This window comes from Prionailurus viverrinus, chromosome A1 (assembly GCF_022837055.1).
Source record: "Prionailurus viverrinus isolate Anna chromosome A1, UM_Priviv_1.0, whole genome shotgun sequence".
NCBI classification, from domain to species: Eukaryota; Metazoa; Chordata; class Mammalia; order Carnivora; family Felidae; genus Prionailurus; species Prionailurus viverrinus.
In genome coordinates, this window is record NC_062561.1 from 142,502,626 (window position 1) to 142,526,053 (window position 23,428).

General features: G+C 36.6%; 1 protein-coding gene across 1 annotated transcript in view; it reads right to left on the bottom strand.

Annotated features, from left to right (window-relative positions):
• TBCA (tubulin folding cofactor A) overlaps positions 1-23,428 on the bottom strand; it is a 77,678-nt gene that overhangs the window by 39,943 nt on the left and 14,307 nt on the right. The window lies entirely within an intron of this gene.

Genomic DNA, 23,428 nt, shown 5'->3' on the forward strand with positions numbered 1-23,428 from the left:
TAATCACGTATGTGTAAACCTATATAGTAATGTATCATGTTTTAACAGAACAGTATTGTCTACTTTTTAAAGAAGTTCATGGGGCATGAGCACCACAGCAATACTATAAAAAGTATACACAGAAAAGCAATTATATCGTTTTCTCAAGTAAATGCGGTATTGTCAGTCTAAATCCATTTTACAGAATAAAAGCATTCCTTTTACTTGACATTTACAGGAACATTTTTAAAATCCAAAAACTCTTGGGGCGCCTGGGTGGCGCAGTCGGTTAAGCGTCCGACTTCAGCCAGGTCACGATCTCGCGGTCCGTGAGTTCGAGCCCCGCGTCGGGCTCTGGGCTGATGGCCCGGAGCCTGGAGCCTGTTTCCGATTCTGTGTCTCCCTCTCTCTCTGCCCCTCCCCCGTTCATGCTCTCTCTCTGTCCCAAAAATAAATAAACGTTGAAAAAAAAAAAATTAAAAAAAAAAAAATCCAAAAACTCTAGCTCTTTTTCCCCAGATTAAAAAGGCAAGAACGTGAAAAAAATAATCAAGTTTCTCAAAAAGAAAATACTCAGAATCAGTAGAGCCCAATACAAACTAACAAGTCTAACTCAGCCAAATAGGAAGTACTTAAATGTTAGTAAGTTCATTAAAAAGAGTAAAAGAAACAAAAGACAGGATAATGACCTTATGAGACTTAAAATATAAGTAAAAAATACACAAAAATGAAAACAATTTTTAAAAACTTAAGTAAAAAAAATAGAAAAATATTCATGCTGATAATTGAGCAAAGTTAAAATGGAGTTGGGTATGATTAATCAGGTAAGGCTTGTAGTTTGAAGATTTTGGAGGAAAATATGAAAAAAAAATTCAGCAAGGTACTTTCAGGCTTACAATTTACTTTTAAGAACTCAAACCTAACAACCCTCCTGAGTAAGATAGCTGTTTCATATGAGTTATTTTTTCCATTAAAACCATGTTTCTGGTGTAAATATTGAAGAAAAGGCAGAAGAAATCAAGAATTTTTTTTATCAGAATTATGCATTTCAAACCTGTAATCTACTATCTACTATCTGTAATGTAGGTAAGCATGCACCTTTACCTAAATGAAACAGAATGATCAAGAAAAATAACTGAAAAAAAAAAAAAAAGGCCCACAGAAGAGCTAAACGAAAGGTCAAATTTTACACTAAAGTTTATACTTAGGATTTATAGGAGATATCTTCATGTCTTCACTAAGAGCAGTAATTCTTTAAGCACAATGATATAAATGAATTTAGTTTCTTATAAATTTATAATTCTATAAATTGGGTTTATTGTGTTTTAAGCTAATATATTAGAGAGGGGGAAAACTAGTGCTGTAGACAGGCATGCTGATCAAAGAAGCAATGACGAAAATATGACTAGGGACGAGAAAGAACCTTATCAACTAAGGTTGATCAACTTATCAACTTTATATTCTATATGCACTTCATATAGAATATAAAGCCTCAACCACTTGATAATTCCTAAGGGGGTTTTACCTTATTTATAATAAAGAACAGTGATAAGTCAGGAGTATTTTCTTTAAAGGTTAAATGAAGTTGACAGGCTCTGCTTAATAACGAAGAAAATTTTAAGGGAAATGCAAATGGCAAAAAACTGAGACTCATGGAGCCGATGACTACATCCGGTTGTGTTCCACTTGGAGAGGTCAGGAGATAGTCTACTGAAGGGCCTCACTAAAAACCCCTCCCTTCCCTGTCAATTAAACACAGTCAACATTCTGATTCTCAGGCTCAAAACTTATTTTGTCAGCCCCCTAAGAATGGGATCATGTTTTAAGGGTAGAACAGCGTTGATTAATGAGGCTAATGTGTAATGCTAAAATGCCAATTTATTAATATACAAAGAGGACCACAACCGTTAGTGGCCCTAGAAAACTCTTTTCCAAAAGGACAGCCCATTCTCTCACGATACTCAGACCTATGTGAAAATCCAAAGCCTTAACAGAAAGTTGATTGGTGAGTATGGAGCCAGAAAAAGGAGAATCTGATAAATAAAATATTTTATAACTTAAGTACTTTTCAGTCTTTCTGGAGCATTAGCATTCTAAGGAGGTATCTCAGAGGCTGTTTTTTTGTTGTTTTATATGCTTGCAACCTATGTAAGATTCCTTTTAGAGGAAAAAAGTTCCAACGCTAAAAAGCAAAGTTCAAAAACTACTGTCTTCCTTAAAAGAGACAGAGTGGTCTAACAGTAAAAGAATACTTGAAAAGCCCCTGTCTCCTAGACAATGCTTAGCTGGACAAACCTGACGGATTTGTGACTTTCCTTATTTTCTGCTTTCACTGTTGACCAAATTTCCTTCCTGTTAACACTTACCACCACACTCTCTTTGTACAAAAGACAATAGTCAGTTAATAGCCTAGTCTTATAGGAGTAGGACCCATCCTCAAAAAAAAAAAAAAAAAGAGTAGGACCCATTCTCTTTCACACATCTTTGTGGTTCTCTATTATGATCTATTAAATGTTGATTTTATTTTATCCTTTGAAATTAAATCTTTCCAATTTCTTGGGTAATACTTCAATGTTTTCTTAAGTACTGACAGTAGTATATAAAATAATTTATAAATATTTCCAGTCTGAATAAATTGAAATAATTTTTGGTATTTTTTTAAAAGTAAAACTTGACAGCTTGGATATTCAGAAAGGGTCTGTCCTTAGGGCTATATTCAGCTGAGATGATGTAGTGGGTTGTACAGTGTTGCCCAAAATTCATGTCCACCCAGGACCTCAGAATGTGATCTTATTTGGAAACAGGTTCTTTGTACATATAATTCACTGAGATGAGGTCATACTGGATTGGGGCAGGCCCTAAATCCAATGGCTGGTGTCTTTCATAGAGGAGACACACAAGGAAAAAGGCAGACAGAGGCAGAGACTGGAGTTAAACTACCAAAAGCCAAGGAATGCCAAACAAAGATTGTTGGCAACCCCGTCAAAGACTAGAAAAAGCATGAAAGGATTCTACTCTAGAGCCTTTGAAGGGAGGAGCATGACCTTCGAGGCACCTTGATTTCAGACTTCCAGGCTCCAGAAGTGTGACAGAGTAAGTTTTAGTTTATTTGGTCACACAGTTTGTGGTACTTTTGTTATGAAAACCCTAGAGAACTAATACATATGTGAATGCAAGCAAAACTGTTCTTTTTACAAAAATATTTGTGAAACATCAGTGCTTTAAAGGACTTCTATTCAAGTGATGTGCTGTTACTAAGAGAGTACAAGAACAGAAAGCTTCCAGTGTCATATCTTACAATCATTACACTATACCATATCCTCCGTCTTCCTCCCTTCCAACCACCCAGTAGTTGCCACATGCTTACAATGTGCCAAGCAGTGGACAACGAACAAAATAACTACTATACCTTCTGTCATGGTGATCTCAGTCTAGTCTCACTCAATAGGTTGTAAAAGTCCTCCCATGGCAATGCATACAGCCACCAAGTATTTTTTAATAACTATACAGTGTTTCATGGACTGCATGCAGCACACTTTAAGCAATATCCTATCAACGAATATTTCTATTATTTTCAATTCTTCAATATTATTATAAACAGTGAGATGAACATCATTGTACTTACATCTATACCCTTCTCTGCATATCCTGTCCAGATGAAAATCTTAGCATAGTATTTCTAGGTCAAGGGTATGTACATTTTACTTAACGATACAAACCGTCAAATTGACCTCAACAAAGAAGGTACCAATTGACATTTCCACCAACAGTGAGAGTCCATTTCTTTAATCAACACTTGGTACTGGTATTTTCATTTAAGCCAATATTATAAATGACCAATAACGTTATTGTCCATTTCTGTGATTATTAGTGGTATATATAGAGTCTAGAGCAAGGCTGTTTGAATTTGAATGCCAGTTCTACTAGTTCAAAGTTATTAAATTCTTGATACCTGTTTCCTCAACTGTAAAGCAAAGATAGGAAAAATATCTGCCAATAATGTAGCTGGGAGAATTAAATGGGTTAATATCTGTAAACTGCTTACAACTGTACATAGTTCATAGTGCTATTATTATTTCACATGTCATCCAATCTTACTTCATTCTTTATGTGCAGATTTTGTTTATACTCAGCTCTTTCTTAATTTATAGGAACTCTTTGTATATTCTAGATCTTCATCCTTTATCTGTCATGTAGTTGGTAAATACTTTTCCTAATGTATCGTTTATCTTTGATTTTTCTTCTTTTTGGCTCTATTCCCCTAGAGAAATTTTATGTTTATATGGTCAAGTTATCAATCTTACCTTTATGGTTTCCAGGTTTTATGTACACAAGAAAACACTTTCCACAAAATATAGTATTTTAATTTAACAGTAAAGTGAAAGACAGTTAACAATTTTGGTTTTGTTTGTTAGAAGACTTGAGAGGTCATTTCTAGGTAGAGTCTCATTAATTTAACATTCAAGATGGGGAAACATTACAATCTTTTCTCCTTAAAGTATTTTTTATTTTTATTTATTTATTTTTACTTTTTCATATTAATTTATTGTCAAATTGGTTTCCATACAAGACCCAGTACTCATCCCAACGGGTGCCCTCCTCAATGCCCATCACCCACTTTTCCCTCTCCCCCACCCCCCATCAACCCTCAGTTTGTTCTCAGTATTTAAGAGTCTCTTATAGTTTGCCTCCTTCCCTCTCTGTAACTTTTTTCCCCCTTCCCCTCCCCCATGGTCTTCTGTTAAGTTTCTCAGGATCCACACATGAGTGAAAACATATAGGATCTGTCTTTCTCTGTATGGCTCATTTCACTTAGCGTAATACCCTCCAGTTCCATCCACGTTGCTACAAATGGCCAGATTTCATTCTTTCTCATTGCCAAGTAGTATTCCATTGTATATATAAACCACATCTTCTTTATCCATTCGTCAGTTGATGGACATTTAAATTCTTTCCATAATTTGGCTGTTGTTGAGAGTGCTGCTATAAACACTGGGGTACAAGGGCCCCTATGCATCAGCACTCCTATATGCCTTGGGTAAATTCCTAACAGTGCTATTGCTGGGTCATAGGGTAGAACTATTTTTAATTTTTTGAGGAACCTCCACACTGTTTTCCAGAGTGGCTGCACCAGTTTGCATTCCCACCAACAGTGCAAGAGGGTTTCCGTTTCTCCACATCTTCTCCAGCATCTATAGTCTCCTGATTTGTTCATTTTAGCCACTCTGACTGGCGTAAGGTGGTATCTCAGTGTGGTTTTGATTTGCTTTTCCCTGATGAGGAATGACGTTGAGCATCTTTTCATGTGTCTGTTGGCCATCTGAAAGTCTTATTTAGGAAAGCGTCTATTCACGTCTCCTTAAAGTATTTCTGAAGAAAAAATAAAAATGTCTTCCCAAGTAGTGTCTTGGGACACTACTAAAAATATTTTCTAGAGCTATAGTGTCTCCACAAAGAGTGATTTATAATTTCCTGTTTCAGAATGTCTCTCAATCTTAAAAATTTTCTGTTAAACAAATGGGCATCTACATTCTATGAAATCATATATCTAGGTTTTACATGTTATGAAGAGATTTTGGCTTACTGATATACCAGATACATACAAAAAATTACAACATGGACAGACAGGCTGTTAACTGGGGTACTCAATGATTACTCAGATTGGCAAATGCCAAATTAGAAGCAAACCATTTAAAAATTTTTTTTTTCAACGTTTATTTATTTTTGGGACAGAGAGAGACAGAGCATGAACGGGGGAGGGGCAGAGAGAGAGGGAGACACAGAATCGGAAACAGGCTCCAGGCTCTGAGCCATCAGCCCAGAGCCTGACGCGGGGCTCAAACTCCCGGACCGCGAGATCGTATGGCTGAAGTCAGACGCTTAACCGACTGCGCCACCCAGGCGCCCCAAAGCAAACCATTTTTAAAGCATTTAATCTGCTCCATTTTCCCCTCAAGGAAATTAATTTTTCTAAGGAAATTTCATTGTGCTCATCTACCTACATAGGCAGGCTTTATCACTCTAGCTCTTTTCACTTCTCTGTTCTAATTACAATCTAAATTTTGCATCCTTTGTGGATTTTCTTGCATGTCTTCTTGCAGGTAATTAATATGACTTAAATAAAACTGCATTTAACATAACACCTATGGCACCATGCAGAGCACTGCCCTCCATTCAATATGGTGCCATCATTACCTTAGGCATCATTCAACTGCTAATTTTTAGTCCATATTTACAACTACCTTGAATTTAATTTTCCTAAAATAGTATCCATCATTTTAGTGAAAATTAAATACTAGCTTCCCTCCATTGAGTACTAATTTTATAATTCTACTTTATTAAAAAGTAAACACACTAAGAGCATTCAATTTATTTGGCTTAATTTGTCCTTCACATACTTACAGGTTTATTGCTCACTCTTCAATTCTTTTGCACATACTTTACATGCATTCTAAATGGAGTCATTAGCTGGTGGCAAACATGCAAAGGCCAGTTTCATATGCTTTACTCATAGGTTTGCATTAAAAACAAAACAAAATAGGGGCACCAGGCTGGCTCAATCAGTTGAGCATCAGACTCTTGGTTTCGGCTTAGGTCATGATCCCAGGGTCATGGAATTGAGTTCTGTGTCTGGCTCTGTGCTGAGCATGGAGCCTGCTAAAGATTCTCTCTCTCTCTCCTCTCCCCCCGCTCCCTGCCCCTCTGACCCTCTACTCTGCTTGTTTTTTCTGTCTAAAATAAAATTATTTCCACTAAAAGAAATTCTCTAAAGAGAAATTCATTTATTTTAAATAAACTTGGTGCAACCTCTTACTACATAGCCCTTAATTAGACAATATTCCATCAGAGGTCCACAGTCCATCATAGTCCCTGATTCTAAATTCTAACCTAGCTGGAAAACGAAACAAAACAAAACTATGAGACATTAGGAAAGTACTGTTCTCTACCTCCACAATGCAGCTTTCAAACTGTCACCAGAATTCCCATGCTTTCCTTAAATAATCAAACAAAAACAATATCTATAGAATTCCAAATTTCTCAAAAGGCCCTCGGGGTACATTTTCATTATATACTTCATTCTTTCTACACTCCTGTTACAATATCCATGCTGTGTCCCAAATACGTCCTATTCATTTTCAAAATGGGCTTTGGAGATTTTCATCTTATTTCTTTTGATAAGAGGAAATGCCTCCTCATCTCCTACCTATCCCTACTTCATCTCTAGTACTCACTCAAGAACTGCCTCAAATATCATCTCCTCTAAGAAGCTTTCCTCATCTCACCCAGCAGAAATTTAGTGCTCTTAAAGTGATTTCTTCTCCAAATAACTTTGACCTAAATAGGTGTATCTTGATAAATATATGTCTATATAATGCTTTATAGTTGAGCTGCTTGTACAAATAGTATCTCAATTAATAGTCATTCTGTGTAGTCACATTAAAAATCATATAGAGGATGGATACTCAAGATTTAACACTTAGTAAATAAACAAAGGAATTCAGTTGTACCTGCATAAACTAAAGGTATATGTATACATGGTTTCTGGAACCTAGAAAGGACTTTTGGAAACATGAAAGTAACATCCCAAAAAGTTTCTAAAGGAAGACATATAATTGAATCATTTTCCTGTTTGTTTAAATCAACAGTTAATAGCCACTCCTGAAGTTTTTGACATAAATATGAAAAGGCTCATATTGCTAAGGAATCTACCAGAAGAACTCTGTCTCCTAGGTGTGGTTAATAATACTTGCAGATGATTCTTAGACTGAAACTATGACCCAATGCATTTGTTAAAACAAAGCAGGCTGTCCATTCCTTATTGAAAAATGAAAAGCTAGCCTATTTCCAGTGATCATTTTTTTCAGATATTTTTGGCAAACAGAGCATTATTTGTTAGCAGTGGGATTATTTATGTGGTGAGAATTTTAACAACAGTATTCCATAAATCAGCTTATATACAAAGTCATTTTATCAATGTTCCTATTCAGGTGAAATAAAAGTTAAGCCAATGGAACCAGGTGATCTGGGTTCAAGTTCTAATTCTTGACTTTGTAATGTGATCCTGGATAAGCTGCTTAATTTCTCTGGGTCTCAGGTTCAATATATGTAAAACCAGGAGGTTGGATGAAATGATTCCTGGGGTGTGTTGCAGGCTCAAAAGAACGGAGAGAAGAAACACATCTTAAATTCATTTTATTAATAGAAGAAATTAAACTATCAGCATAAACTGACAATTTTTTTCTATTTATTTACAAAGCTGATAAATAATATTCTGAAACTGGCCCTAAAATGCTTAGTTGGGTTTCTCAGGTCAGTAAATCTAGCACTTTAAACTTAACTATCAATTTCCTTTCATTTTACTGAGGTATCTTTCATCTTTAGTCTCAAAAGTTGCTGTAAAATTTCTTGTTTCTTTGCAATTCATGACATAATTCATCCCAGTCTGGTGTTTCATCAATTTAACAGTTCTAATTGCCTTATTATCTGCTCTGGTGCAGTAGTAAAGCCTCTGAACATTTCATTTACCTTACCAACAAGAAAAGCCCATATATCTCAGCCTTAAGGATATTACCTCTACCTCTTGGATGAGCAGAGGCATGAAGAACTTAAGCTCTCTGGAAAGCCAATATAATCTATCACTATTTAACTGTTTGTCAATGTTTATGCCTGTCTCAACTCACATTTAATGGGGCTTTTTATTGTTATTTTCCACTATAAAATTTTGAAGGCACCTAAATGTCACTAATTCCTTTCCAAGTTTAGCATGTATATTGCAATGTTACTTACTTAGAGACACAGGGATATGGTGCAAATGTACAGGCTTTGAGAGCATTTAGGCAGATTAACTTGCGAAAGTTCAAAATCTTAGTTATGACCTTTGCTCTTTATATGGTCTTAAGGGAGTACCTGCCTCTCTCCGTCTCAGTTTCCTCATGTAAAACATGAAGACTAACTGCTCTACAATATGGTAGTGAATATAAAGTAAGTATAGTTCCTGGTTCAATGCTGCATCATACTTAAGAGGGACTCAGTCACTGTTAGTCATATCCTTCCTATACCAAGGGCTCCCATTTGGCTGTGATTCTGCTTGTTGAACTGGCTAGTCTGAAAATAGATTCTAGTTATCAGCTACTTCTATAGGAGTGTTTCCAAATGGCTGGTTGTAACTCATTAGTCAGGATTATAATAATCCCATGACTCCCGAAATCAATTCAGTGGGTCATGATCATTGTCGTTTTAATGAAAGAAAATAGAATGGAATTGGAAATAACAGAGTGCATCATAAGTGGTTAAAATGGGAATATTTCATTAAACTTTTGTTTCAGTCATACACACACACACACACACACACACACACACTATGTCATGATGTAAAATAAAATATATTTCTAAATCTGGGTTAGATCAGAAAAGTCTGAAATACACTACTTCACAGAGAAGGCTAGTCATCTTGGTTGGATCACTTTTTCTCCCTGCCCAACCTCCCCAGGGAAATGTACTACTGAGACCACTATTTCAGTGTAAAAGGCCCACCGGCAATGTCTCTCTACAGAAAGAGATTACACACACACACACACACACCAGTGTGTGTATATGTATATATACATATACACACATACATATATGTTTGAAGTTACCTGCAATGTTAACAAGACCACGAAGAAGAAGTGATACTTTAATTCTTCCCTTACAAATATCTTTTGGGGAACCTGGGTGTCTCAGTCAGTTAAGCAACCAACTTTGGCTCAGGTCATGACCTCAGGGTTTGTGAATTCAAGCCCCATATTAGGCTCGCTGCTGTCAGTGCAGAGCCCACTTTGGATCCTCTGTTCCCTCTCTCTCTGCCCCCCCACTCTCACGTACTCTTTCTCTCTCTTAAAAATAAATAAACATTAAAAAAAAAAAAAGCAGTATCTTTTTTGAGGCACCTGGGTGGCTCAGTCAGTTAAGTGTCCAACTCTTGATTTTGGCTCAGGTCATGATCTCATGGTCCTGAGATTAAGCTCTGCCACGGGTTAGACACTGAGTATGGAGCCTGCTTGGGATTCTGTCTCTCCCTCTCTCTCTCTGCCCCTCCCCTGCTTGTGCTCTCTTTCTTTCTCTCTCTCAAAATAAATAAATAAACATAAAAAAACCATCAGTTTAGGGAAAAAATATCTTTTTTAATTACTAGTCAAGTACTCATCTCACATTTTTCTACCTTTTAAATACAGTAGCAACTAAAGAGCTCCCTGGGGGCCTTAAAGATAATAATAATAACAAAGAAATTTACAACCAGAAAGACAGTTATCAAAATGAGAATGCCACCTTTAAAACTGAAAATGTAAAAAACATAAAATAAAACCTAAAATATATTCTGTAACCACAACTCTTTCAGGAAAATACACTAATCTTTTGGGGAGAATATTTATTTTTGTCTTTTAAAGCAGAGCCAAATTAAATGGGAGTTGAAGGAGGGCTATTAGGGAAAGCTTTCCCCAGAAAGTGATCTTAAGTTAGGGTTTGATGAATAAGAATTAGCAGAGTAAAGAAGAGGGAAATGGTATGTGGCAGGATGTAGCATTCTAGGTACTAAAAAGCTACAAAATATTCTTAAGTGTGATAGAAAATGGAAAGTTGGTTTGAGAATTAAGTAAGGCTGGTTCATGAGTGTGGAGAAGAGTAGTAAGAGATAAAGCTAACCAATAGAGCAGGGCGGCGGGGGGTGGTGGAGACAGCATAAAATCTTATCAGGTCATACTAAAGAATATGGACTCTTCCTAAATGTATTAGACAATCATATCAGGTGAGGGGCATAATCATATTTTAGTTAAAAAAGATCCCTATGACTGCAATTTGGAGAATGTAATAGTAAAGGAAATGGCAAGGGCCAGGCAACAAGGGGAGTGTACAGCAATCCAGGAGAAAGACAATGGTGGCCTATTCAAGGGTGGTAGCTGGGGGAATTGAGAGGGAGATTAAAGTGAAAATTATTTTAACCAGAGTGCATCTGATAGACGTGGGAAGACTAAAGGGGGAGCAGCCAAAGGTAACTGGGTAGATGGTGGTATGGTAGTACCACTGCCTGGCATAAGGAGCCCGGGAGGAAGAGTGTGGGAGAGGGAGGGAAAGTGTAAAACTACACAGTTGTTCCTCCTTATCTGTGGGGGATAAGTTGCAAGACCCCTAGTGGATGAAGGTAGTACAGAACCTTATACATACTATGTTTTTTCCTAAACATACATACGTATGACAAAATATAATTCACAAATTAGGCACAACAAGAGATCAGTAACAACAATAAAACAGAATAACAATATACTGTAATAAAAGTTGTGAATGTGGTCTCTCAAAATATCTTATTGGACTATGCTAGTGTACAGTACTGGACTCACTTCCTGTGATGCTGTGAGATGATAAAATGCTTACGTGATGAGATGAATGATGTGAATGAGGTGAATGATGTAGGCACTATAATGTAGGGTCAGGCTACTACTGACCTAATCATGTGTCAGAAGGATGATCGGCTTCCAGACCACAACTGACTATGAGGAGCTGAAACTGTGAAAAGCGAGGAAACCACAGATAAGAGGGGGGTGGCGGGGAGAGTACTGTAGTACCTTTTAGATCACCTTACATTTGAAGTGTCTCTATGACATTAAGCAGAAATGCCCAGAGGTAACCAGACCTGGAGTTCAAGAAAAAGATCTGGGCTGAGGATACACATGTGGGAGTTATAAACAACTGAAGTCAGAGGAATGGATGAGGCTGCTCACTGAATATTTACAAAGTGAAAAGGGAAAAGGAGCCCCAGGTAGACCTCAGAGAATATTTAAGACAGGGTAAGCTGCATTACTGCAAGAATGACATCTTTTTTTAAATTGAGGTGTAACTGAAATATGTCCATTTCAGGTGTATAACATAATGATTCAATATTTTTATATATTGCAAAATGATCACCACAATAAGTCTAATTAACATCTATAACCATAGTTACATTTTCTTGTGATAAGTTCTTGTGTGTGATGAGAACGTTTACAACTGTTTTATTCACCATTACATCCCCATCACTCAATATCCCATCAAATATTAGTAGCTCAGTAATCTGTTGCATAAACAACAAAGGAAGAAACCAAAAGCAGAATTGAGGAGGGGAAAGGAGGTAGAAGGAAAACCAGAGGACTGCAGTATCACTGTAACCAAAGAAAGAAAACAGAATTAAAAGCCTTTTAAGAAGGAGGGGGAGGGCAATTCTGTCAATTGCTGCTAGTAAATCAAGATAAAGACTATTAAATATTATGGGTAACCTTTGTTTCATTGCTGTTGGTAAGGCAAAAAAAACCCAAACTACAGTGGGTTAAGAAGTGACTGGGAGGTGGCAGTGTGGAGCCTGTGAATATAGACACAGCTTTTGACAAGTATGGATCCTAGGAAGGGAAATGACACAAAGGTTTATGCTGTTGATTCTTTAAGATGTTAGTGACTTCAGCATGCTTGAATACTACTGGAAAGAAACTGCTAAAGAGATTAAAGACATACAAAAGAGAAGAAACAGGGATGCCTGGATGGCTCAGTTGGTTAAGCATTGGACTCTTGATCTCAGCTCAGGTCATGATCTTGCAGTTTGTGAGTTCAAGTCTCACGTTGGGCTCCACACTGACAGTATGGGGCCTGCTTGGGATTCTGTCTCTCCCTCTCTCTACCTCTCCCCCACTTGTGCGCATGCAAGCTCGCTCTCTCTTAAAATAAATAAACTTAAAAAAAAAAAAAAAGAAAAAAGGAAAGAAAGAAACAAATATGCAGGGCAAGGAGATGGGATTCTGAACACAGGTAGAATGTTGGTTTTAGATAAGAAAGGTTCAGATCTTTGATTCTAAGAGGAAGAATAAGGGAAGTAACGCAGACTGCAAGTAAGTCTACAGGTTTGATAGTGCATGGGACACATACAAAGAGTATGTGATTCCTCCATTAGCGAGGGAAGACTTCAGGAAAGAAGTAATGATCAAGAAGAGACATAAAAATTAAGGACTAGTCACTATTATTCAGAGCAGTATGTTGGGAATGTTCTAGTCAGAGGAAGCTGCATATTTAGAAAAGGTCTGAACAGAGATTGATGTATTTACCAAGCCCCAAAACAAACAGAGTAGGGAAATTGGTTTCAGCCTAGATTTGGCCCCTGGCTTAATCTACCCCTCAGGCTGTTGCTGATATATTTCAAGGAATACTTTCTACTCTGAGAGGTGACTCTTGTTATTCCAATCAGAGTACTCTAACAATTAAGGATTCAGATGTTTGAAGAACTGTGGGCAAGGATTCATTAGCCAGTTACTCACCTATGAATTAAAGGCTTCTTGAATAACTACTAAGTTCAAGGTACCAACGTGGATTCTGGAGACTGCAAAGAGAATTAAGCATGTTTTTGGCACTCTTAAGCTCAGTCCTTTAATGGGCAGAAGAAGTAAAATGTTAGCTGAAGCCCATAGCCCATATAAGATTTACTCCTTTTTTTCTATCCTTTACTTCTCCTTTCTATTATCTTATGTATCTACCTGCTACTTGTCTCTCCCTCATCCCTCCCCTTCTTCTCTCTACCTTATTGGCCATCAGTGTAGATTTTATCAGTATGGAAAATTCTTAATACTTATTCTACTTACTGAACACTGCTTCATATTTCTGAGATCTCTAATTAAAAATTAGCTAAGTTCAACATTTCATATTCTAAAAAAAAAGAAAAAGCTAAGTTATTTTTGTAAAAGGCCTTCAATGATTTTTCCTTATATGTCAATAGTCTCCAAGAGAATACAGCATACATTTGGGGACTTAACATTTGAGGACTTAACTCTCAGTAAATACCCCCTAAAATGTTCACATAATATAATTTTAATTTTGCTGAAATATAATTCTGAAGGTTATGAGCTGTGAAAATGGTATTCAGGAATAAGTCAGTCACCAACATGGTGAATAAGTCTGACAACTGTCCAGCATCCAATCTCAATGCTATTCTGTTCCTTATTTTGTCCTTGTGTGTGATAGCTAGAATCCTAGTAAATGAATGGAAACACAAACAAAATTTTGTTTCTGTGAGGAAAAAGACCCAGAGAAGAAAGTCAATTACTAGTAGTGGCGACAATAATAAGTAAAAAAAAAAATCAAAGAAAATAATTGTTTGCAAATTTGGCCATTTGACAAGACTTCTTAACACATTCCTTAACAAAACATACATTGTCTATTGTATTTTCTCCAATTGCACATCATTATCTACCAACATGACAAAAAATAGCCAAAAAATTTTTAGTTGGACTAAAATCTGGAATAACTATCAGGGATTCTTAAAGATTTGATAATCAACTACAGAATTATGATATTTTATCACACCATTAGACTCAAAAGACTGGCTAGGAGAAATAAGTGTCAGAGTCAAAAGTTACTACCTTTTACTCTTTATGGTTAGAGGTATATACTAAGAGACTTAAACTCTAGATTGCAGAACTCATTCTGCTGCTTACTATCTGTGTACCTCTTTGAAAGTCACTTAATTTCTGTGTTAGCCAGGTCCTTGGAGAAGCAGACACCAACACGGTATTAAACTTGCAAGGATTTTATCACTGCAAACACACAGGAGAGAGAAAAATGAGAAGGGAGGTGGAAGGTTTGGCAAGGCCACTAGGGAATCCTCAGGCCAAAGTCATTAGGGGAATCTCATGTCATCCAGGAAAAGGCCTGTATACGACTGGCTGACATCAGGTCGTGGGAAGCAAGGCGCTAGGAAAAACTGAGCGTCAGATTTCATGGTCCAGTAGCTGGGACCCATGCTTAATTACACTCTCTGCATACAGAGTTCTTCAAGTTCCATTCTCATGGCCACCACAACTTCTTCTATGAATTTTCACAACTATCAATTCCCTATTTTTGTGTTTCCTACTTCATGAGGTTGTGCAAAGTATCCTGGTAGGCACTATGGATACGATGGTGACTAAGAGTGATGGTCTCTGTTCCTGAAAGAACTTCTCTAGTAGAAGATATGAAGAAGCAAAGAGACAATTAAATACTGTGTAGGTCATTCAGATTGTCACTTACCTACATCTATGGTGGCTCCCTCATACTTGTAGAAAATAAATCTACATACTTCTTAATACGACATACACGACTGGGTCCTAATTTATGTTATTAACGTACCTCTTACTAACTCTTCGGTCCCCACACCATAAACACTGCAGCCATCACAAACATTTTATTGACTCCCATATGTAATATACCAATTCACAACTCCCTGTTTTTACACATATAGTTCTATCTAGAATGTGACTTTCATTTGGCCTCAAGATTCTGCTCAAATGTCACATGTGATAAGCCTTCTCTAATTCTAGAGCTGTGGTTCACAACAGGGGCAATTTTATTCCCTATCTCCCAAGGAAGCATTTGACAATGTTGGGAGACAATTCTGGTTTGTTGCAAGTGTGTGTGTTTGGGGTGGGGAGGTGCTACTGGCATCAAATGGGTAGAGACTAGGGGTACTGCTAAAAACCTCACAATGTAAAAGACAACCTTCCCCAACCCCCAATAAATAAGTATACAGACCAAAAAATCAAAAGTGCCAAGGCTGAATAACCCTGCCCTAGAGGCAGTTTGTCATAACCTCATCTGAGCTCACAAAGCATTCTGTCTTTAATTAGATGCTATTCATCTTTCTTTAACACCACAAGCTCCTAGAGCACAGAATATGTGATTTATCTATCTATACCTAATAACCTAGTTAGTCTTATCCCTTTTATAAATTTGTCAAAGTATAAAAAGGTATATAGTCAGTGCACCGGGATCACTCAACAGGTGCTCTCACCCTGGGTCTACCCAATTCCTGTTGTTTTTTTTTTTGGACAGGGGCAAATTACTTAAACTCAATTTCATCTGTAAAATAGAGCTCACTGCAGCTACTTCAGGTAAGAACTGTGAAGGTCAAATGAAACGCACATGAAATGCTTAGGTAATGGATGGCACATCGTACAAGCTAAAATGTATCAACTAACATTGCTATTCCCACACCTTTTTATGTTGCCAAAATAAGCAAAAAGAAGCTAAAGGTGGGGGGCAGGAGGTAGTGAGAAGAAATTTTAGAAGCAGAAAACATTAGTATTCAGCAAGTCAATTAATTATATAAGCAACATGACTGCCTTCCCTTTATAACATTTTTCTCATCACTTGCAGATTTCAAAATAGTACTTGTATTTATTTGAAATTCAAAACAATGCTGTAACATTTATTAGGAACCCAAATCTGTGTTTACTACTAAAATTAATATAACTTAGGTACAAACTTATTTTATCTGTTTATCTAAGCAGTAACGCTGTATTATAAGTGAAATATCACTAACTTCACAATTTTACCATCAAATAAGGAAGACACTAATTTAAATTTTCACAATGAGTATACCTGAACATCTGATGTTATGGAATGTTAGGTTAGGATATTACATGTTATGTGTTACACAGCACTTACAAATGCTCTTTCAACTAAGAATTGGTGACGGTGTATGGGTTGATTTTGGCAAAAATTCAGTAACAAACTTCGGGTGAACAGTAGTCAGTATTTGGCATAGCACCTTATACATAGTAACTGTTCAATAATGTTAAGAGAAACCCAATGAAGGAATCCTCAGGCCTGGGAAACTTTATCACAATACAGATTGGCAGTGGTAGTAGTAGTAATAGTAGTAGTAGTAGCAGCAGCAGCTACCAGGGTGGTACCAGTCAGTATCTTTTATCTTCCCTCACCAAAACTGTTCAACTCAGCCTACTGGAAAATATTTTTCCCATGGAAAGAAAGACATGGATTTTCAAGGGCTGTGGTACCCATTTAAAACTAAAAGGAAGATGAACCTCTGTATGCTTGCTGCTGGGGAAAGCAATGATTGTTGACGTCTCCAAATTTACTGATTACCTCTGTTCTAACTGTAATAAAACCTGCATATGAAGAATGAACAGTTTTCACCCATTTGGTTCTCAGTAGGGAATTTCAGTCTTTAGAAATGTCTCAAACTTGCCATTCAAGACTTGTTCACTGTTTCGGGGGGCCTGGGTGGCTCAGTGGGTTAAGCATCTGACTTCAGCTCAGGTCATGATCTCACGGTTCATGAGTTTAAGCTCCACGTTGGGCTCTGTGCTGACAGCTCAGAGCCTGGAGCCTGCTTCAGATTCTGTTACCTCCCTCTCTCTCTCTGCCCCTCTCCAGCTTGCATGCTGTCTCTCTGTCCCTCAAAAATGAATAAACATTAAAAAAAAATTTCTTTAAATACTTGTTTACTGTTTATTTCTAATTTATGAAACAAAACTAGGGGCGCCTGCGTGGCTTAGTTGGTTAAGCATTCAACTTTTGGTTTCAGCTGAGGTCACAATCTCACTGTTTCGTGGGTTCAAGCCCTGCATTGGGCTCTGTACTGACAGTGTGGAGTCTGCTTGGGATTCTCTCTCCCTCTCTCTCTCTCTGCCCCTCTCCCACTCGTGTTGTCTCTCAGAATAGACATACAAACTTAAAGAAAAATCTTATAAATTAAAAAAAAAAAAACCTCCAGCTAAGTGGGATATTAAATTGGAGAATTTGATACTAAAATAATATGGAAAAGGGATTTATCTGATTTTAATTTCACAGAAAACATCTATCCAGGATAAGGAAGATCAACTGGTATAACTTGGTCTTAATCAAAAGACATGCTAGCAAAAAGTTATGCCCCAATACTACCTTCAATAATGAACTCAATTCCTAGGCCTAAACCTACTCTTCAAGTATTAACTTGGTAGGCATGATAATAAGTCCACAAACTATAGAAGGCAATCTCAATTAAATATTTTACTTCATTTTTTTCCCTTGGTTTTGAATAGGCATGAGAAATAAGAGAAATGCACTTTGTGTATGTCTCATTCATTTCTGTCGTCACAAAAAAAAAAAATGTACCATCTGTACAACAAATCAGGTACTCTGCTTCTGTTTTTACTTTAAAGAATTATCAAAGCCCTCAATTTTTTGTAAATTAATATATCCAAATCACATGCATTACAACATTATTTAATACAGTCAATAGATTCTTCAACATTTCATGCAGTTTAAGACAAAATTATTCTAAAAACCACAAGAAATCTCTATTAGCTTTATACTGAAATTACTGTGAAACACCAAACATAAAACATCCAAAAACTATTTATTAACCTCTACAGACAGCTATAAAAGCATCATAACCAAACAAAAATTTAAGTTACGATTCTAATTTGTAAGAGGTCAGCATTAAAGTTTGTTTACATTTTAAAGCAAATTACACTTTTAAAATCCTCTCTTCTCATATATACATACATACATTTAGAGGCCACATATTTAGGAATTAGATGTATTTATGGAAATTAACCAATTATACATAACATTTATAATTTCACAAACATAATACTACTGGAAATTTTTTGAAAAAAATCTGGCCTTAATATGTAAATTTAAAAAATACACAAAAACCTAAGAATAATCATTTTTCCCTATATCTAATATTCTCTGTCAATGAAAAATATTATCAGCATTTATTCCTCTCACAGAACTTCTACAAAAAATAGTTAAAGTAATCAAAATGTAACATAAAGTTATTTCTTAGTTACATCAAGAAGTCAAAGACACATAGAATCTAAACCTTCAGAGTAGTTAGCTATTCTCAAAAGTATTCTGGAAAATGCACTGAGCAATACGATTCAAATATAGCAAGTGGCTCTAACAGTTCACTAATGTATCAAAAGCTTAGAAAACGAATATAAAGTGTTAGTCTTTCTTTAAAAGGCTAATGTCTATTAACAGCTTAAAACATGGCACAGTAGGGGGTTAATATGTTGTTGTCTGAATCACTTTCATCAGTTTAAGTACCTATTAGTCCTTATTAGCAATGTGCTAGCAAGGTGCTATTGGTCTTTTAAAGTTTTTTCTGCTTCTTCTTAAGTCTATCTGGCCAGAAAGATTCTTTGGCAATAATGCAATAATTTGACAATTATGTTTTGAAACATAAAGTTTAGATTTTTTTTTCCCTTTGGATTTTAGGGTTTCGAATGTTAGGTATTTGAAAAATGTTTTCTTTTAGGACTCTGTTCAAGATTTAAATTGCTCAGCACATCTATACCTAATCTTTTTCCATCTTAAAATTTTCAACAATATGAACATATTCTCCGAAATTTCTTCAGCAGGGAGAAATCAAGATCAGTCTTCTCAGAAACCAAAACAATTCACGTGCTCTCCTAAGAACACTAACATAGAAATGAATACAAAATTAATGTTCACAAAGTAAAACTGCCTGTTTGTTCAATTAACTTAGTTCTAGGATAACCAAAAATTATTCTTTAAATGTCACAAATTTATTGTTTAAAAACTGAAATTCAAATGATAAAACTGAAAAATATCTTCGTGAACCTAGTTTCAAGGACCAAACTGAATAAAATCTAAAAATTTTTTTTAACAGTTTAGCATAGAAAAGTCATTCTGATTAGAGTGTAATGTAGTAATTTCAAAAAGTTTTCCAGTTCTGGCTCTACCAATAATTAGCTGAGTAATCCTTAACAAATTATCTACCTCTCTTTTCTGTTTCTGTTGAGGGTGGGGGCGGGCAAATTGTTTTTCAAAACCTATGTTTTTAAAGACATAAATGTAGATACTTTTGCAAGCACAAAATATCCCTAGAAGGATACACACATACACAAAAATGAGTAATGAGGGGCACCTGGGTGGCTCAGTCAGTTGGGCATCTGACTTCGACTCAAGTAATGATCTTGCAGCCTCTGAGTTCAAGACCCACATCAGGCTCTCTGTGCTCAACGCAGAGCCTGCTTCGGACCCTGTCTCCCCATCTCTCTGCCCCACCCACCCCCCCAAAATAAATAAAAATGTAAAAATAATTTTTAAAAAATGAATAATGAAGTTGGGTCCAAGAGGGCAAAACTGGGTGGCTAGTGCACAAGGGCAGCAGACACATATTTCACTGAATATCTTTTTGTGCCTTTGGAGTTTTATACCATGTCTATACTGAAAATTGTTCAAAAAACTGTTCTAATGTATTTTAAAATATTTTAAAGGGAGATGAAGGGTAAGACACAGTTACTGTTTTCAAGAAACTTAATGTCACAGAGAGTAACTGATTCATTTGACAATATTTACCAAGAGTCTTTTTTGCACCAGACCTCTGGAGAATGTGTCCCTGCCTTCATGGAGCTTATAGCCTAGGGGAGATTCATGCACAACACTAGCCAGAGAAAGAAAGTCTAGTCCAAGTAAAGCAATAATTAGAGAGCAGATTTCTGACACTCCTAATTTTCATATCACTACCCAGAAATCAGTGAAAACAGTCTGAGTTCCCCTAAAACAGATTTGCAGTAGTAAAAGGAATTGTGACAGAAGTAAAGAGAAGTTATTAGAAGCAGGAATAGTAAGAGACACATAAACAGCTGATAATATTACATGAAAGCAAGAGACAGAAAAAAATTTACAGTAAACATGAAACCAAGTTATCAACACAGTATAATGCAAGCATTCTCCAATTAGGGCCTCAGTTATACTGTAAAGATGTTTATTATAATCAGGTTTCTAGAGATCTCAGTAGACATATTTTTCATAGGAAAAATGGTATTACTTGGTGTTAAGTTTTGTTAAGTTGTCCCATAAAAGCCTATTAAAGTATGTAAGTATTCAATGTGCATGAAACACTTTTGACAGCATACTATGAATACCATGTATGGTTCTTTCTAATAAAAAAATCAGAATTTCAACTTGGATACCAAGAATGCCTCCTAATTCATTACAGTGTTTGCCAGAGAAGTGGTGATTCTTTTACCTTATAGGAGGTAGGATGAGCAAATGGAATAGAAGGGCAGAGTCTGTAAGAACAAAGGGTTATTGGAATTTCAAGGCAAGATAGGTTATCTGACATTTCCTCTTCTTCCTCTTCTCTCTTCCATTCCCTCCTAACCAAAGAATAGCACTGAACTGGGACACCTGGGTGGCTCAGAAGGTTAAGTGTTTGACTTCAGCTCAGGTCATAATCTCATGGTTCCTGAGCTTCAGCCCCTCATCAGGCTGTCTGGTGTTTGCTTCAGCACAGAGGCGGCTTTGATCCTCTGTTCCCCTCTCTCTCTCTGCTCCTCCCCCACTAGCACTTGCGCTCTCTCTCAAAAAAAAAAAAAAAAAAAAAAGAATAGCACTGAAGTGCACAAAAAGAGTTGGGAGATGAAGGAAGACAGTGTTCTTCCTTACCTCTTACACAGAGAATAAGACCTCAATATAGGACACTGAAAATGGAGGGAAACGGGCCAAAGTTGAGCCCAAACAACAGAATTTACAAAAACAAAAACAAAAACAAAACAAAACAAACAAAAATAAAGAAAGAAGAGAAGGCAATCTCTAGCCAGTTCCAGCAAAGGGGAATTACTCATGATACATAGGTATAATATAAAAATATAATATATAATATAAAATAATATAATATAAAAATCAGAGTAAGGATCTCAATTACTACTCTATTGCGAGTAACATTATTTCAATTCAAGGGATTTAAACACTACACGAATTTTTTGACTTGTATAACTAAAATCCAGGGGAGGATCTGCTTCAAGGTTGTCAGATTCAGCAGTTAACATCATCGAGAAATTTCCCTCTGTATCTTCACTCTGCCATCCATAACACAAGCTTCCTCTCAAAGCCAGATTCTCCAGTGCTAAAGGAAGGCTGCCAGCCACGGAATACTTCTGTGCCAGAATTCTAAGCAAGAGTTCTGAAATGTACCTTGTTTAGACCAGCCTAAATTATATGTCCACCTGGAATTAATTCATCATCAGAAAATGGAATCTGATTGGCTAAAACCACTCAAAGGCCCACTACTACAGCTGGAGGTGAAGCAGTTACCCCAAACAACATGGCTAGGTGTATGTGGATGAGGATGGGGGATACTGACATGAAACTGCAGGCAGATTCAAAAGAAAAAACAGATATTGAGAAAAGAGCCACAGTGTTCACTACATGATGTTACAAATGAAGATCCAGAGTTATCAAAAAGTATATGTACAATACTGCCCATTGATAAGACAGAAAATCATTATCAGAATTATCCTTTTTACAAACAAAAGCCAAAGTTGACTCCTGACATTACTTTTATTTAATCTAATACTAGAAATGCCACGACAGTTTAAAAAGAGTTAATACAGGGGCACTTGGGTGGCTCATTTGGCTAAGTATCGACTTTGGCTCAGCTCATGATCTGAAGGTTTGTGTGTCTGAGTCAAGCTCTGTGCTGACAGCTCAGAGCCTGGAGCCTGCTTCAGATTCTGCGTCTCCCTCCCTCTCTCTGCCCCTCCCCCACTCACGCTCTTTCTCAAAAATGAACATTAATTTTTTTTAAAAAAATAAAGAGAGTAATATAAATATAGAAAATAAAAATATCTATTTTGACACCTATACATTTTCTAATTCCAATAGGATATATAAAAGAAAATATAGGGGCGTCTGGGTGGCTCAGTCGGTTGCACCGCCGACTTCGGCTCAGGTAATGATCTCGCGGTCCATGAGTTCGAGCCGCGCATCGGGCTCTGTGCTGACAGCTCAGAGCCTGGAGCCTGCTTCTGATTCTGTGTTTGCCTCTCTCTCTGACCCTCCCCCATTCATGCTCTGTCTCTCTCTATCTCAAAAATAAATAAACGTTAAAAAAAATTTAAAAAAAAAGAAAATATAAATGAATAGAAACAAACACCTGTTCCCACAGGTAGAGAAGATTAAGGGTATATACATCTACTAGATTTTTAAACCTATGATGACAATTACAAAATTTATGGAATGGGTTAAAAATTAAACATTATCAACAATAAATTAAAATCCGTCTCTAGAAATGCGAAACTTAAGAACTTAAGGTATCATGTATCAGAATGAACAGATATCACTATCTCGAAAAGGTATCTGTACTCCCATGTTCACTGCAGCATTATTTACAATCGCCAAGACATGGAAACAACCTAAGTGGCCAGTGACAAATGAAGAGATAAAGAAAATGTGGTACCATACATAAGCTGGCCCTTGAAACACAGGGTTTGAACTGCATGGGTTCACTTATACACGAGGTTTTTATTGATACAGTACAGTACTGTAAATGTATTTTCTCTTATGATTTTTAAAAAAATTTTTTTTCAACGTTTTTATTTATTTTTGGGACAGAGAGAGACAGAGCATGAGCGGGGGAGGGGCAGAGAGAGAGGGAGACACAGAATCGGAAACAGGCTCCAGGCTCCGAGCCATCAGCCCAGAGCCCGACGCGGGGCTCGAACTCCCGGACTGCGAGATCGTGACCTGGCTGAAGTCGGACACTCAACCGACTGCGCCACCCAGGCGCCCCTCTCTTATGATTTTTAAAATAACATTTTCTTTTCTCTAGCCTGTTATTGAAAGAACACTACATATAATACATATAACATACAAAATA